This window comes from Neovison vison, chromosome 3, assembly GCF_020171115.1.
Source record: "Neovison vison isolate M4711 chromosome 3, ASM_NN_V1, whole genome shotgun sequence".
Taxonomy (NCBI): domain Eukaryota; kingdom Metazoa; phylum Chordata; class Mammalia; order Carnivora; family Mustelidae; genus Neogale; species Neogale vison.
Window position 1 is genome coordinate 89,018,506 of NC_058093.1, and position 16,178 is coordinate 89,034,683.

A 16,178-nucleotide genomic window follows, 5' to 3' on the forward strand; every position below is an offset into this window, starting at 1 on the left:
AACAGGAGAAAAGAAACTTGTCAAGGAATAAATTTCAATATAAATTTTCATACTTTCTTCTGATGTTAGTCTCTAGAAATATAATTTATTTTTTTCTTCAAATAGTTTAAAATGACATTTTCACTACATTAAAACAGAGTTATTCCCACAACTTGCTAACTTACTGATAGTGCATCAGGTCATGACTTCGTGTTCCTGTATTGAATGTCCTGTGGAGATACATTGCTATGTTGTATCTGAAAGTAGAAAGAATAATTTATTGGTAATCTAGAATACTTTTCTGATCTTGGTGGCAATTAAAAAAATGACATTTATTTTGCTTTTATGAGTTAAAAACAAAAGTTTCCAAGTTTTTATTATCCATTTTTACCCATATAAGGCTTTTGTATTTACTTTACAGAATAAACAGGTGGGGCAGGAGGAACATCTATTTTTTCTTATTTTTTTATTCTCCACAGGTATTACTGTACTTACTAAAAATACTTTTTTTTCCAGGAAGAATGATGTGATTGTATAATACCAAGTAAATGTTTAATGCATCTAAGTGATAAATTTACATAAAAGGTAGTTTGCTTTCACATCAAAGTGTGTGTGCTAAAGATCTTCTGTCAGAAAATCAGAATGAAGAAAAAAATCAAGGGTTGTATTTGTGTCTTTTAATATGACACGTATTACTCTATACAGCTTTTGAAAACAACTGAACCAGATACCGTTTTTGAACGGTATGATACCGTTTTTGAACGGTATCATACTTTGCTGATGCTATTATTTTCTCTTTGGGTAAGGGGACTATGAGGAATGCCCAATAGGCATGTTTTACTTCTCAGTAGGAAGAGCTACTCTTTACATAAATAATCGAAAATTTAAAAGTATGTTTTTTCATTATTTTTGTGTTTTTAAAACCAAAACTACTAAAATTTTGCTTTCCTACAAAGCAATAAAAACAAATAGTTGGAGGCAAAATATGTACAATATTAATCTTGGGTTTCCTTTACTAAAGGAACATAATTTACTAGAATAAGCCAATATTTGAAGATTTCTTATATCTGATCAATTTATAGATACTACAAAAATTTTTTGAAAATGGAAGAAGATCCTCTCTTAAAATAAGCATCACTTATAGGTTGCTACTATATGCAATACAGAAGTGCTACGGAGATTGTCCAAGTTATACTATTTTAATCTTGTTATTATATTTTCTACATGGTATATTCAAGCCTTGCCCTAATATTACAGAAATAGGAGAAGAAGACATTAAAACATTTCTAGGGTGTTAAAGTGAGTTAACATCATAACCACCAACTGTCAGCAAGCTTTGGGGAGTCAGCAGGGAGCCATGTTTATCCCACATAATGGATGTGTGGTCACGGATCTCATTAAGCAATAACAATCTTTGGGAAATAGTTGCTTCCTCCCAAAGTCCACTCTAAATGTACTCTTTCCTAGTCCACTGAGGTTCATTCTGCTTATAAGGTCATCATGCTTTTTTTTTTTTTTTTTGAGTTATTTAATCTTGTTTCGTTTTGTAACAGAGGAATCCTGTCACATAAAAATTGAGATATTTGTCGTCTCTCAAAAATCCATTGAAAAGGAAACCAGTGCTTGAGACTTACTAGGAAAGTTCTTAGTAATTTTAACCTGGAGTCAGTTGAGGGAAATATGCAAATTTTCTAACTCCAGTGACCTTGGCAAATAAATTCTACAAGCCAGTTTCAACCAAGATGTGTAATTGAAAATATAGTCACTAGATCTCAGGTTTATGGAGCAAAGTGGGCATCCATGGGTTGTTTTTGTCCCTTTAAAAAAGATTTCTTGGGGCACTTGGGTGACTCAGTGGGTTTAGCCTCTGCCTTGGGCTTAGGTCATGATCTCAGGGTTCTGGGATCGAGCCCCACATCGGGCTCTCTGCTCAGCAGGGAGCCTGCTTCCTCCTCTCTCTCTGCCTGCCTGTCTGCCTACTTGTGATCTCTGTCAAATAAATAAATAAAATCTTAAAAAAAAAAAAAAGATTTCTTTCATCTTGCTAACCACTGCAAAAATGTACTAATGATAAATTAAAGTGGGTGTCTAAAAAAGGAAAACATACATCCCAACCACTTGGTAGTCAATCAAGAAATATTCCATGTCCAAGTTTTCTCATTCAGCCTTGTCTGATTTTAGTACTTTAATACTTTAGTCCTTTAGATTCTCATATAGCCTGGGTTTCAAATGAATTATAGGAAATGAGAACAATGGTGCCATGAAGTAATCGTTAAAATGGGAGGGACTCTAAAAATGTGAATTCTACTTTCATTCATTGATGGACTTCTTTCTCCCAAGAAGAGCATAGTAGTTAGTTGCATTTGCAACCCATGCTTTACTGATTTTTTTTTTCCTTTAAATTATTAAATATCTATTGATAAATTACTTGCAAATTACACTCCTAGCAGAGAATATGAAGAAACTGGCCATATTGCTTTTTATTTTCCAGCTAACCTTAAATATAGTATTGTTCTTTCACATGGAATTAGAGGTGAATAATAGCTTATTTTAGAAAAAAAAATTTAGGACAATTATAGAGGCTCTAAAATCATCAGATATATTCACTTCAGAGAACACATCTATTTTATATTTGTTGAGAGTTCCCAATAAATTAATTTTTATATTTGAGTCATCTTATGTCCCTTAATTTTTTTTAAGGGAATGGTATTGGATTAAAAAAAAAACCAATATATTAGAAAACTCTTTGGACAATTAATATATATTTGTGGCATTAAATTCTTGGGGTATAATACTTTTGTCTAAAAATTATAATAGTAAAATAGAGCAAAATGTTTAGGAACATAATCTAATTTGTTTTTATTTAAATGTGTATCTTTAATTATTACTTATGCATCTTTTTTTTTTTTAATTTATTTGAGAGAGAGAGACAGTGAGAGAGAGAATGAGCGAGGAGAAGGTCAGAGAGCGAAGCAGACTCCCCATGGAGCTGGGAGCCTGATGTGGGACTCGATCCCGGGACTCCAGGATCACGCCCTGAGCCGGAGGCAGTCGTTTTAACCAATTGCGCCACCCAGGCGTCCCTACTTATGCATCTTTTTACAAACCTTATTGAGTGGTATTATTTTATTTTAGCCCAGAAAACATTGCAAAATAAAAGTAAAAAGTAAATATAATTTTTTAAAATATATCAAAATTTCTTACTTTCTCCCTTTTTCTTTTCTGTTCATCTTTGCACAGAATTAATCAACTATGTGAATCAACTTAATCAGAAAAGAACACTTGTTTACATTTAGGATATCTGTCTATTGTAATTAAGGCAATATAACAGTTTAAGTATAAAGCTTTATATTGACTTTTAATATTTTTTTTATAATGACATGTATGCGTTCCATTAATTCACTCTTTCAGGTAAATGAGTTAATATATATATGCAATCAATTTTTAAAGAGGTGCAGTAAAACCACTTAGTACATATCAGACATAATGTAATTTTTACCTCTGAAATTTTATAGCTACTAGATTTTTCAAGGGCTTCTTTATTAAAGTAATTATTAAATTAAATTTTTAAAAATTTAATTTAATTTAATTTTAAAAATTAAATACAATTAAAAACTAATTATTAAACCTTAGAATTTGTCTTAGCATGTGATGAAAGATGATCCAAGATTTGTAAATGACATACCGGGAGGTGAAAGGCTGCTCACATAGGGCAATGGCATATTTGAAGTGACAAAAAATGGAAGGTATTAAATTCTGGTATATTTTGTGTATCAATGGCATAAAAGTTACAATGGAATATAGAGTAGCCCAGAATTCAGAGATTTTGCTTTGTATCCAGGCTTTAGCTTCTGCTACTTCCTAGCAACCATGACCAAATCACCTATTTTCTCCAAAACTGAACATTTGGATCTGTAAAATGTAATTAAAGACAGCTTATTATAGGGAGTTGTTTTAAAACTGAACAAGAAGGGCCACTGGGGTGTGTAGTCAGGTGTGTCACTCTCTGGGTTTCCGCTCAGGTCTGATCTCCAGGTTCTGGGATTGAGCCCCCTGTTGGGTTTGGCAGGCAGCAAGGAGTCTGCTTGAGATTCTGTCTCCCTCTCCCTCTGCTCCTCCTGCTCATGCTCTCCCTTTTTCTTTCTTTCTCTTTCTCTCTCAAATAAATAAATAAATAACTCTTTAAAACCAAATAAGAAAATCAAAGTGCTTTTCAAATTCTATAGAACTTTACATAATTAAAACTTAATTATTCCACAACATTATTAATGAAAGTGAGTTCACTTTAGGGATTTTTTTTTTTCAGATGCCTATTTTGGAATCTCTATTTCTTTTTTTTTTTTTTCAATTTATTTATTTTCAGAAAAACAGTATTCATTATTTTTTCACCACACCCAGTGCTCCATGCAAGCTGTGCCCTCTATAATACCCACCACCTGGTACCCCAACCTCCCACCCCCCCACCACTTCAAACCCCTCAGATTGTTTTTCAGAGTCCATAGTCTCTCATGGTTCACCTCCCCTTCCAATTTACCCAAAAGCACATACCCTCCCCAATGTCCATAACCCTACCCCCCTTCTCCCAACCCCTCCCCCCAGCAACCCACAGTTTGTTTCGTGAGATTAAGAGTCACTTATGGTTTGTCTCCCTCCCTATCCCATCTTGTTTCATGGATTCTTCTCCTACCCACTTAAGCCCCCATGTTGCATCACCACTTCCTCATATCAGGGAGATCATATGATAGTTGTCTTTCTCCGCTTGACTTATTTCGCTAAGCATGATACGCTCTAGTTCCATCCATGTTGTCGCAAATGGCAAGATTTCGTTTCTTTTGATGGCTGCATAGTATTCCATTGTGTATATATACCACATCTTCTTGATCCATTCATCTGTTGATGAACATCTAGGTTCTTTCCATAGTTTGGCTATTGTGGACATTGCTGCTATAAACATTCAGGTGCACGTGCCTCTTTGGATCACAAGGTTTGTATCTTTAGGGTAAATTCCCAGTAGTGCAATTGCTGGGTCATAGGGCAGTTCTATTTTCAACATTTTGAGGAACCTCCATGCTGTTTTCCAGAGTGGTTGCACCAGCTTGCATTCCCACCAACAGTGTAGGAGGGTTCCCCTTTCTCCACATCCTCGCCAGCATCTGTCATTTCCTGACTTGTTGATTTTAGCCATTCTGACTGGTGTGAGGTGATATCTCATGGAATCTCTATTTCTTTTGTTTAATTCTCATTTCCTTAACTTATTTGTATGGATGGCAGGAAAACACAGCTTACTAATTGTTTACTATTTTAAAAATACTTATTGTGGACATTGTAGATAAAATTAGACTTATGAAAAAAAGTGTGAATGACACAGTAATGAAAAACCATCATTTCTATATTAGAAAGAAAAAAAAATAGGCTGACGTGTAGCAAACAGGATTTCAGGGGGGTGGCAAGTATGTGTACAAGCAACACAGCGGCTCATTTTTTGTGATGACAAGTGCCTTAAGTGAAGTGAATGAGATACTGTAGAAGTTCAGCTTCTGTGCTGTATAAATCTAAGTACTTTTAAAAAAATCAGGTTAAGAAATATTTTATCTAAGTTAGCCTTTAATAACCTTAGAACAGTATACAGCCCTAAGGAACACATGAAATAAGACACTATTATTTAAAATGTTTTATGAAGAAAAATAGTCATATTAATAATTGAAATATGAACATAATATAAAATATGAACCATTGCTAGGCAGCAGATTTAATCTTAATTCTAGACCCTGAAAAGTTTTTGAAATATAAAGTTATTTTGGTTTATAAAAAAATCACATCTTCTGTATTAATGAATTATTTCTGGAATTTTTTTTTAAAGATTTTATTTATTTGTCAGAGAGAGAGAGGGAGAGAGAGAGAGCACAGGCAGACAGAATGGCAGGCAGAGGCAGAGGGAGAAGCAGGCTCCCCGCTGAGCAAGGAGCCCGATGTGGGACTCCATCCCAGGACGCTGGGATCATGACCTGAGCCAAGGCAGCTGCTTAACCAACTGAGCCACCCAGGCGTCCCTATTTCTGGAAATTTACAAGCTTATAACAGTTATAACATTTTGATTGATCACCTTTCAAATCAAATGTTTAACAACTTCAGATTTGTCTCATATACTTAAGTGGCTACCAAATCACTCACTCTATGTAGCACATTCCACAGAAAATACTTTAATTCTTTACTGAATTTTTTCAAAATTCTACATTTTGAAAACTATATAGCCCTATGTAAAAGCAATGAAAAATATCATCCCACCCATACTGGCCCTATTTAATGGAATGTACCAAAGAAGAGATGACATCTTCAGTATTGTCAATGTTGGAAGTAGGTATCTATATAATTTTATTCACTGAAAAGTTGTAGAAAGTTCAGTCCATTTACCATTCTGCTACTAGTATGAGCTTTTAAACAACCCAAACAGGTCCTCTTTCTAAACTTCTTCAGTGGGTAGTCTTTTTTAGAATAAAGGTTTGCCTTTAGACTAACCTATGATCTTCCTTCCTCGGCATGGGGGATAGAGAGGGCCTGGAGCTTGCTTATCAAACTGGGCTCATCTTCAGTCAGGTGTGCCGGGTGCCCTTTCCCATCTTTGCAAATGGGCTTATGATTTCCCTCAAAACACTTGCCAGGAACTGTTGTGATTGTTAACCACTGTTAATATCTTTTCTCTTAGACTGTGGGCTCCTGAGAGCAGGGAATACATTTCTGTTTCTATCATTCACTTGTGACATCTGGAAGTGGTAGGAAGTTTAAGACAGATGAGTAAACAAAACTAGTTATTTTCCCAACTGGTCCTGAAAAAGCTCAATTTGAGAACGTCTCCTAGGTGTAGGCACTAACTCTATGGAGCTCTCCAGATGTTTAAGTAATGAAGCCATGAATTGTTCATTGCTTGCTTGTTTAACGACTGGTTGGATATGGGGCACAGTGTTAAGCATCTGCCTTTGGCTGGGCTTGGGTCATGATCCCGGGATCAAGCTCTGCATGGTCTGACTCCTTGCCTGGCCAGAGAGCCTGATTCTCCCTCTCAGTCTGCCTCTCCCCCTGCTTGTGCTCTCCTGCTTTCTCTCTGTCAAATAAATGGATTTAAAAAAAAAAAAAAAAGACTGGTTGAATATAAGGCTGATAAAAATGATTGAGAAGGTATGTAGCCACTGTTTCCTGAGATGAAACCCAAGAAACCTGGGTGAGCTGAGAAGACACAGACTTTGAATACATTGCTGTCTAACATTTGTCTAACAGTGCAAATGCAGTGCTAATGATTTAAGTGTAAAGCAGAACATTTTTAAAAACCTTTATGACCTTGTGTTAAATCAAACTTATCTCTGACCAATATAGCCACCCATAGGACTCAATCCAATATTAAGAAAATGCCTAGCTTTAAAGTACTTTTTGGAGTACTGATTTCAGGCCAGATTTTACTAAATCAAAGAGTGCCAGTTTCCTTCATGCCAACATTACAATAAATCCCTCTGGAAGAGGAATAAAGACTGTTGAGAAATAACTGATGAGGCTTTTAATGTCAATAAATGTCATTTTGTGCCTCAGTATTGTGAGAGTTTCCTTTTCATAAATGGAAGAGGGGTTTTATAAACTCTCCTGTGAAAGGATGGGGATTTAGAGTTGGCATTAGTAGACCCTATAATAAAACAAATCCCTCTTTCAAGTCCCCCTTGAAGTGAAGAATGGCACTTGAACTTTTCATTTGGTAATATGTGGATTATAGCTATCTCTTCTCTTACCACTAAGGTGTGTGTCATCTTCTTTGCTATCTTTGTAAATATCCTACTGGGAGAAAGAGGAAGTGGAGAAGAATTGAGAAATAGCCTTTTGGCTTCATTAGACATTGCTTGATTAAAGATTTGGAAGGTGCTGTGAAAATACATTTAGTTTTCTGACAATCTTGTAAATGAAGCTCAACAAGTATGCTCCAGAGTACTGATCAGATACTTGGGAGGAAGCTTTTACACAGCTGACAGATCCTGCTAATGAATCCTGGATTGGCACAATATTTAATTTGGCTTTCCTTATATACAGCAGGTATATAAGAATCAGCCACTAGCATGAGGTTGGAGATGTCATTTATTTGGCATATTGTGTTCATTAGTGTTTGTGACATATTCCAGCTTAAAATATTGTGCTAGTCAAGGTATCTGTATTTATAAAAAAATCATTGGGCAATCTCTTGCAGGATTAGAATGTTAAATGGCATTTGTGAAAGAAAAAATATGCTTGTAACTTCATTAGTTGTTTAGCTAAGGCTTCTTCTATTATTATTATTTTTTTAACTGTAAAATTTGTATACTGCCAATGACTTTAGTTAGCTTCCTAGGTGGCTGCCAAAACCAAATAATCACATTAAACTCAAGGTGCATTATTTTACATATTCAAAGAACACAAAGACCACAGAGCTGGGTTTCTTTATTAATGAAACTATCACTATAAGAAAGACTATAATGATACTAGGTTTAGCACTAATAGGAAAGAAAGACAAATAGTACTGTCTGTATTTAGGGAACAGTTTATACATTTGTGTATACATTAATTTAACAGCATGATTTTCTGGGTTTCCAGGGACTAAAGCTATACATAGCAACAAAACAATTTTATGAAAATAATTTCCCCCAATTAATTTACATAATTTAATTAATGTGCATAATTTACATAATTATTTTCATCTGCATGAAAATTAAGACTTAAAAATTACAACTTGAATAATTTGTTAGTAAAGTCATTCAAATATTAAAATATATGGTGTTTAAAATACCAAATACATTAATTAACTCATGACTCTCTACAGATCTTTAAGACTCTGAGATTTTGGAGCAAGACTTTTAACTCCCCAAAGTACAGAATCTACTTCATACCAGAGAATCATATGTATCCTTTCCCCATGACTGACAAAGCAAAAATGATATTTACACACTTACACCGAGGGAGACATAAACCCTGAAATTCAAGGAGGAATTACAATAGTGATTAACTACCAAATTATTCTTAGTTCTTTTTATTTCCACATTAATTAAATTTCAATGTAAGAGTTTTAGCTTTTAAAATGTACATATTTTAGTGTTTGCTAATATTTTTTATTTTGGTATGATTATCAGTTTTTCCTTTATACTTAATTAATACTTAATAATACTTAATACTTAAATTAAGTATATATATTTATATAATATATAAATTAAGTATATTAATAAAAATTAATACTTAATAATACTTAATACTTAAATAAATTTAAGGGGTCTTTTTTCTATTTATGTAAAATATCTTACTCTATTTTCCATGTCTTTCATGGTCCAATTTTGTGGCATGAGTTTCATTAAAAAAGATTTGCTTTTTAAACTTTATTATCAGTAGGTAATTTAAAAAACAGCATTTTCTTTAAGTAACTATAAGTATGCAATCAATATGATTAATTTTGGAGTCTTTCAAAATATTTTATATCAGCAATAGCATTCTTTCTACCTAGAAGGTGATAGGAACCTCATCCTGATTTTTGGTTTCATAGCATGGCTACCAGATCTTGTTAAGTGATGTTGTCTGGAGTAAACTCAAGTTTAATGAGAATGAAGTATCCTGGAGTACGATTCATGTTTTCTTTTTGATGCCATTCTTAGACAACTGGGGGAAATTGGAAGAGATTGGGGTGCAAAATGGTTCAAAATCCCATGTCTGCAGCATACACATGGCTATTGTCTTGAGACACCGCTATAGACTTTCAAACGCATTTCCACATACTTTAAATCATTCTAAACATCAATCACGTAAAAATATTAGCTGTTACTTCATACAGGAGGAAATTTAGACTCACACAAAGTCCAACAAACAGTAAGTGTCAAATTTCCATAAAGTCTAGGACTCAAATCTATCTCTAAGGCCTTGGTCTTTTAAATTACAGCACCATTATATAGCTTCCTACCAAAAGCATATTAATATTTAATAAAATAAAGTATTATGACAATAGAGCATTATCAGAGTTTTAACAAACATCTCAAAAGTAAAAGAAACATATAAGTGTTTCTTTCTATACTAGCTAGAACCCCATGGGAGGCTAAAAATTATTCTAATAATGGCTTTTGTACTCAAAACATTTTGGGAATTCTTATTTTGGAATTGCCTTAAAAGCCTACAGCATTTTCTTTAAACTCAATGCTTTCAAATCTTGATTTCTACAGTGTAGATTTGATTTTTTTTTTTTTTTTACATAATCAGAAGCCTTATAGAGGTCAGATTTGTGAATGAAGTGATAGATTTGACCTGTTATTTTGGTTTTGATTTTCAAATTTTGAAACAGATTTTAAGTAGTAGGTTGTATCCAAAGGTGTAAGTGAACTCTTTAAAAAATTGTTTTCTTAATATTACCAATAGTACATTAATCTTGCTCTTTATGTCTACCTTAATGGGTAGCTAACTTCATTTGGAGTTTTTAGGACTGAAGAATCATCCACAATTCCATTTTATCAGTGTGTATACATATATATGTATACACACACACAAACATACACACACACTGATATATATTAAAAAAACAGATTTTATATTTGAATATGTATAAGATATGCAGGCTACATCTAACATATGCTTTATATCAAAATGTGCATAATATATGCAGAGAGACACACTAACATGTCTTGTGTTTCAATTTTATGAAATACGAATGTGGCCAATTTCAATCTAAATCATGCCAATCATTCATGTAACTTGGATGTTACATAGACTTCTCCTAAAGGAATGACTTCTGTTCCTTAGTGAATGAATATGAAGTGCAATTTGAGAGGGTCCAACTGCCAACCTACACTACGAAGGAGGTCTAGCTTGCCTGTGGTCCACATCACTAGAGCAATCACCACTGTTTGAGAATGAATCAGACTACATTGTCCTTTATTTCTTTAAATACAAACTCTGCAGCCCATTAACTCACCTATTCCCACTTCCTGTCCCAAGTTCACAAGCCAAGTGTGCCCCTGCCAAAACCAAACCAAACCAAAACAAAACAAAACAAAAACAACACAACCATTTGGGGTTAATAGTTCAGTTAGATAAGACTAATTTAAAAATAAATTTGCCTGTGGAAATTTCTTTGTCCAGGTTCATATCAGATGGGTAATGGGATGAGGCGTTAACCAGTTTTGAGGGAGGCACATGTCACACAATGGTGGTGTGAACACCCAATCATCATGCTTATGAATTACAAAGGATCCTAGAAATTACTTCTTAAATTTTTTTAAAGATTTTATATATTTATTTGAGAGAGAGAGAGTGGGGGGTGCGGCGCAGAGAGAGAGTGAGAAGCAGACTCTCCTCTGAGCAGGAAGCACATTGTGGGGCTCCATGGTCTGGGCTCCATCCCAGGACTCTGAGATCATGACCAAAGCCAATGTCTGCTACTTAACCACTGAGCCACCCAGGGGCCACCTGGAAATTACTTTCCTCCCTTTCTCTCTCCTTTCTTCCTTGAGTCCCACTGCCCTCAAAGCGAAGAAGAAATATGTGGGTGGTGGGACAATGAGTCCTTATAAGAGGAAGGCTAAATTGGAAATAGCTTATGAAGAACCAAAATCAATCTCAAACTATCAGTTTAATTTTATAATCATGTTGTAGAATCATTAAAGAAGCTTGCTTGTTATCATCAAGATTTTTTTTCTGGTTTAAAAGGTGAGAGGTTAATGGCTCATTTACTGAAGTATGCAGTTTTCTTTCATTTTTCACTTACAATTATCTTCACTTGTTTTAAAATGCAATGCAGTCTCCAAAATGTATTGTAGTTATTCATTATTTCTGTCAATTAAACTTTCTAAATCATAGATTTAAATGAATCACAAATAAGCATTAATAGATTTCAATCACTGAATGCCTACTTCCTGGAAGTAATGAATGGGGCAGATTTACTTTGGAAAAATCTGTTTTTTTTTTTTGTGGCAGCTGGAGCACTGGGGCTCAGCAGATGTTAGTTTCTAAAAAGCTGGTATTCACTTTGGGAATGGACTCTGGATGTCGGTATTGTCTTTCTCCATAGGATCAAATTGTCAGAGCAATGCCAATGCCAATATATTTTTGACTGAAACAGTGGTACCTTCATAAAGCATCTGTGTTCTGTAAGCACTTCAGTGTGGTGCCTAGGTTGCCTGATATCTTAAGGCAAAGTCATGATTTCTAAACAACAAGCCCTTAATTTCCTTTGAGGTTTTCATAGGTAGATCCAATTTTAGATAAGTAACAAAAATTGTCCTTAAATTTAGTCTAAAAAATTACGGTGGTCTCATCAAGGAGACATAATGTTTACAAATGTAGAAAATTTCAGTTGTAATCATTATGATAACATTGTACACATATGCATTGTTTGTGAAATTAAAATCAGCAACTTTTTTTTTTTACATAGACTGCATTAGTTCTCTAGTTCACCAGGCTCCATGATAACTGACTTCTCTCTAACACTTAGAATCCAGGTTACTATCCCGGGAGTGGTGTTATAATGAGGTTGTTGCCATAGAAACTTTGCAATCATTGACGCACTTTTACTATTGGAACTTAAATGCTATGGCAAATTTAGAATTTTAAATCATTTAGAAACAGAACAAATTCTGTGGCGATAGTGTATTATTCTTTCATCTGAAATAAACCACTTGGGAGAACTAATTATTTTGAAAATCGAAGAAAGGTGCTTAAAAGCACAATGGTGCCATTTGAGATCTAAGGACAAGAGAAGAATTTGGTCAGGCAAATGCAGTTTACTGATAGAAATCCAGTGTCCGAGGAGCGCCTGGGTGGCTCGGTGGGGTGGGGCCTCTGCCTTCCACTCGGACGGTGATCCCAGGGTCCTGGGATCGGCCAGCATTGGGCTCTCTGCACGGCAGGGAGCCTGCCTCCTCCTCTCTCTGCCTGCCTCTCTGCCTACTTGTGATCTCTGTCTGTCAAATAAATAAATAATCTTTAAAAAAAAAAAAAGAAATCCAGTGTCAGAAAATCCCAGTGAATATCAGTTTGATTTGGGATTGCTAATACTTAAAATAGCACGGGTAATGTTTCATGCACGTGAAATAAATAAGCTTGCTAAGGAAGTATAGAAATGATAGATTGCCTGTCTTTAAACTATCAATTAACTATTAAATTTCTGTTTGAGATTTAAGCAGAAAATATTTTATCCTCCAAATCATGTTACTATTATAATCATATGATTTGCCTCTAATGTTAAATACAGGCTTTAGAATAAAATGGGTTGTTTGCTTTATAGAATGTACTGCCCTGTAGTCACTATTTTAAACTACTGTTGCCCATTACCTTTAAAGGTAAAGCCCATTGGAGTAATGGGCATCAAAGGAAGATATGGATTAGAATATCTCAACAAGATCAAGTAACTGTGTTGAATCTGGTTTTGCATATGCATTACTGATGAATAGTGAGTTTTCCAACATTATGTATCATGGCATGTGACAGAAGATTACAGTTGACTATACATATGTACTGGATATCAACTTGTGTTTTTCTCATTTTTATTCTATATGAATAATGTTTCCAAGCAGAAATCCACTAAGTTATTGCCTAGGAGCTAGTTCCTGTTCATTTATTAATCACCCATCATGGCAAGAGTCAACACTATGTTTAGAGGAGAGAAGTGAGTTCTAATTAAGGAACATCCACTTGAATTAACAAAAGTGAATTCCAACTTTTGGAATTATATCTCTTTTGAAAATTATCGGTGGTGCTGTTTAGAGTGCATTTCTTTTTTGTTTCCTCATTTAGCCATGAGTTAGTCCATTTAGATTGCCCAGAATAATATGAGGCCCCAAGTAAATTAAGATTGACTTAACTTTAAGATTGACTCTATAATTTCTCTCAATATGTTATTCGTCTATTTATTATAGCTCTACTTCTATGAGAGATAATAACAAAAAGAGCAATTTTATCTATTTTACTAACTTTGCCCCTGTTAAAGACAATTTAGACTTTAGACTACAAAGTTCAGATTTTGTTTGTTCTGTATTTAATGTTACAAAGGAGTCTTAAAAACTTAAAATGAAAACACATTTGAGGGCGCCTGGGTGGCTCAGTGGGTTAAGCCGCTGCCTTCGGCTCAGGTCATGATCTCAGGGTCCTGGGATCGAGCCCCACGTCGGGCTCTCTGCTCTGCGGGGAGCCTGCTTCCTCCTCTCTGCCTGCCTCTCTGCCTACTTGTGATCTCTGTCTGTCAAATAAATAAATAAATAAAATCTTTAAAAAAAAAAAAAAGAAAAGAATAAAATATGTTCTCTAAGCTGAAAAGAAATTAAACAACCATTTTAAGAATCCTCAAATAGGCCAGTTTCCTGTAATATCTACTTCTAATTAATTATTAACACTGTGGAATAGTTTTGATGATTCAGATATATTCTTTAAAATTCATCTGTGCACTTTGAACTATTGTAAACATTTTCCTTAATGTTTACGAATCCGATTGTTCTATTACAGAACATCAGAGATTTAAGATTCAGTGAGGTCTAAATATATGAGGCATTCTTGATGATGTCCTTGAAACTACTGAAAATATCTATCGAAAGCACTTTTTCGACTTCTGATCCCAAGCAAATTTCCTTCTTCCTTTATCTTTGTCAGGTTAGAGTTAATGTGCTGAGGCAGAGGAATATGAGTAGGAGAATATCTATGTACATTTTTTTTCTTTTTTTAAATCTATGTACTCTTGATTTGCTGATCTTGTTAGAGGACCATGCAAGAGAGTAAGATTTTTTTTATGACTTATTCTTGTTCTTCCAGAACATTAAAAAGTAAATAATTTAGATGGGGAAAATTATTAGACTTTGATGCTTCATTTTCAGGGACTTGTAAGAAGAAAAATTGACACCAAGAGATTTGTTCTCATGACAAAATTGTAAAGAGAACAAGAAGTACAAAAACTCAATCTGTTGTTGTTTCATTATTTACATTTGCACACGATGTCTTCTTTATCCTGAATGCCATATTTGAGTGCTTCAAAATGGTAATATAGAATCTTCATAAAGAATTACACAGCCAACTTCAAACAACTAACTTCTTAATTTAATGGCAATTATATGGTTTAAAAATGTACTTTCTTTTTGTGGCATATTTTTTCAATAGATAGCCCTGTGCATGCTGATGTTAAATCATTTTGATGTCCTTCAAAATACATACTAGCTTACTTAAATTTTGAAATGTAGAGATCTGTTTAGCTCTACATTCAGCAACTTTAAAGTTGAAAAGTATCAAATATGATTTTCCAAATAATTTCTCAAATCAGTAACCTAACTTTAAAATGTTAATTGCTTAATCCAAATATTATGTGAAATTAATCTGTTGCTTTCCTTTTTGTACATGGGGCACATTGCAGAATAAAATGTGATTATTTCTTTATAAATAGTAATCAACTAAAAAATGCTCATTTTTAAAATGGGTCAAAAACATTTGAATGAAACATCATGGAGCCACATCACTTTAAAGAGAGTGAAGAACTTGAAGTTTACACTCATTATTTTTTTCAAACAGGTATGTTTGAAAGTTTTCTAATAAAATAGGTCCTGTTTGACACTACAAATAAGATACCATCCCTTCTCTCAAAGTGTTATATTCTAGTAGAAGAACTGCTAGTGTGAGAAGTTCTAGTTTTGTACTAGGCAAAATAGATACCACAGGATTCTTGGGAAAACAGATTTTTTTGCAGAGATAATCTCAGCAGACTGTGGACTGAGTTAGTCTAGTGGTCTGTCTAAACATGCACATAAAAAATTATAATGATCAATAATTGCATAGTCACTCTACCATATTTTTTAAAAAGAGTTTACATCTGCTGTCATATGTGACTTCGTAAGGGTTCTATGGAATAGTAACATAGAACTGTTGCATTTTAAGAGTAAATGAGTTAATAGAAACATTTACTTTCATAGCCAGGAATCAGGGACTGAATTCTGTGGTCAGGGACATTTCCCCCCGATCACAGTATGAGGCTGATGGTTCATTTATTGGAACAGATGGATTATAACATATGGTAAATGGTTTCAGACATAGTTAATATCACATTAGAAGATCAGAATTGGTACAAAAGGACCTTTGTAGAGTATACATTATTTGGGGATCATGTGAATCATGGAAATGATTGCTTTGCTTGTCAGGTTATATCTCAGGATGGTCTACTTTTCCCTATGCCTTACTTAGAATTC

At 34.1% G+C, this 16,178-nt stretch overlaps 1 protein-coding gene and 1 non-coding gene across 2 annotated transcripts in view; one reads left to right on the top strand and one right to left on the bottom strand.

Annotated features, from left to right (window-relative positions):
* LRP1B (LDL receptor related protein 1B) overlaps positions 1-16,178 on the top strand; it is a 1,985,448-nt gene that overhangs the window by 20,096 nt on the left and 1,949,174 nt on the right. The window lies entirely within an intron of this gene.
* LOC122903912 lies at positions 11,106-11,211 on the bottom strand. The gene has a single exon (XR_006384113.1). It is a non-coding gene; the product is annotated as a small nucleolar RNA U13 (small nucleolar RNA).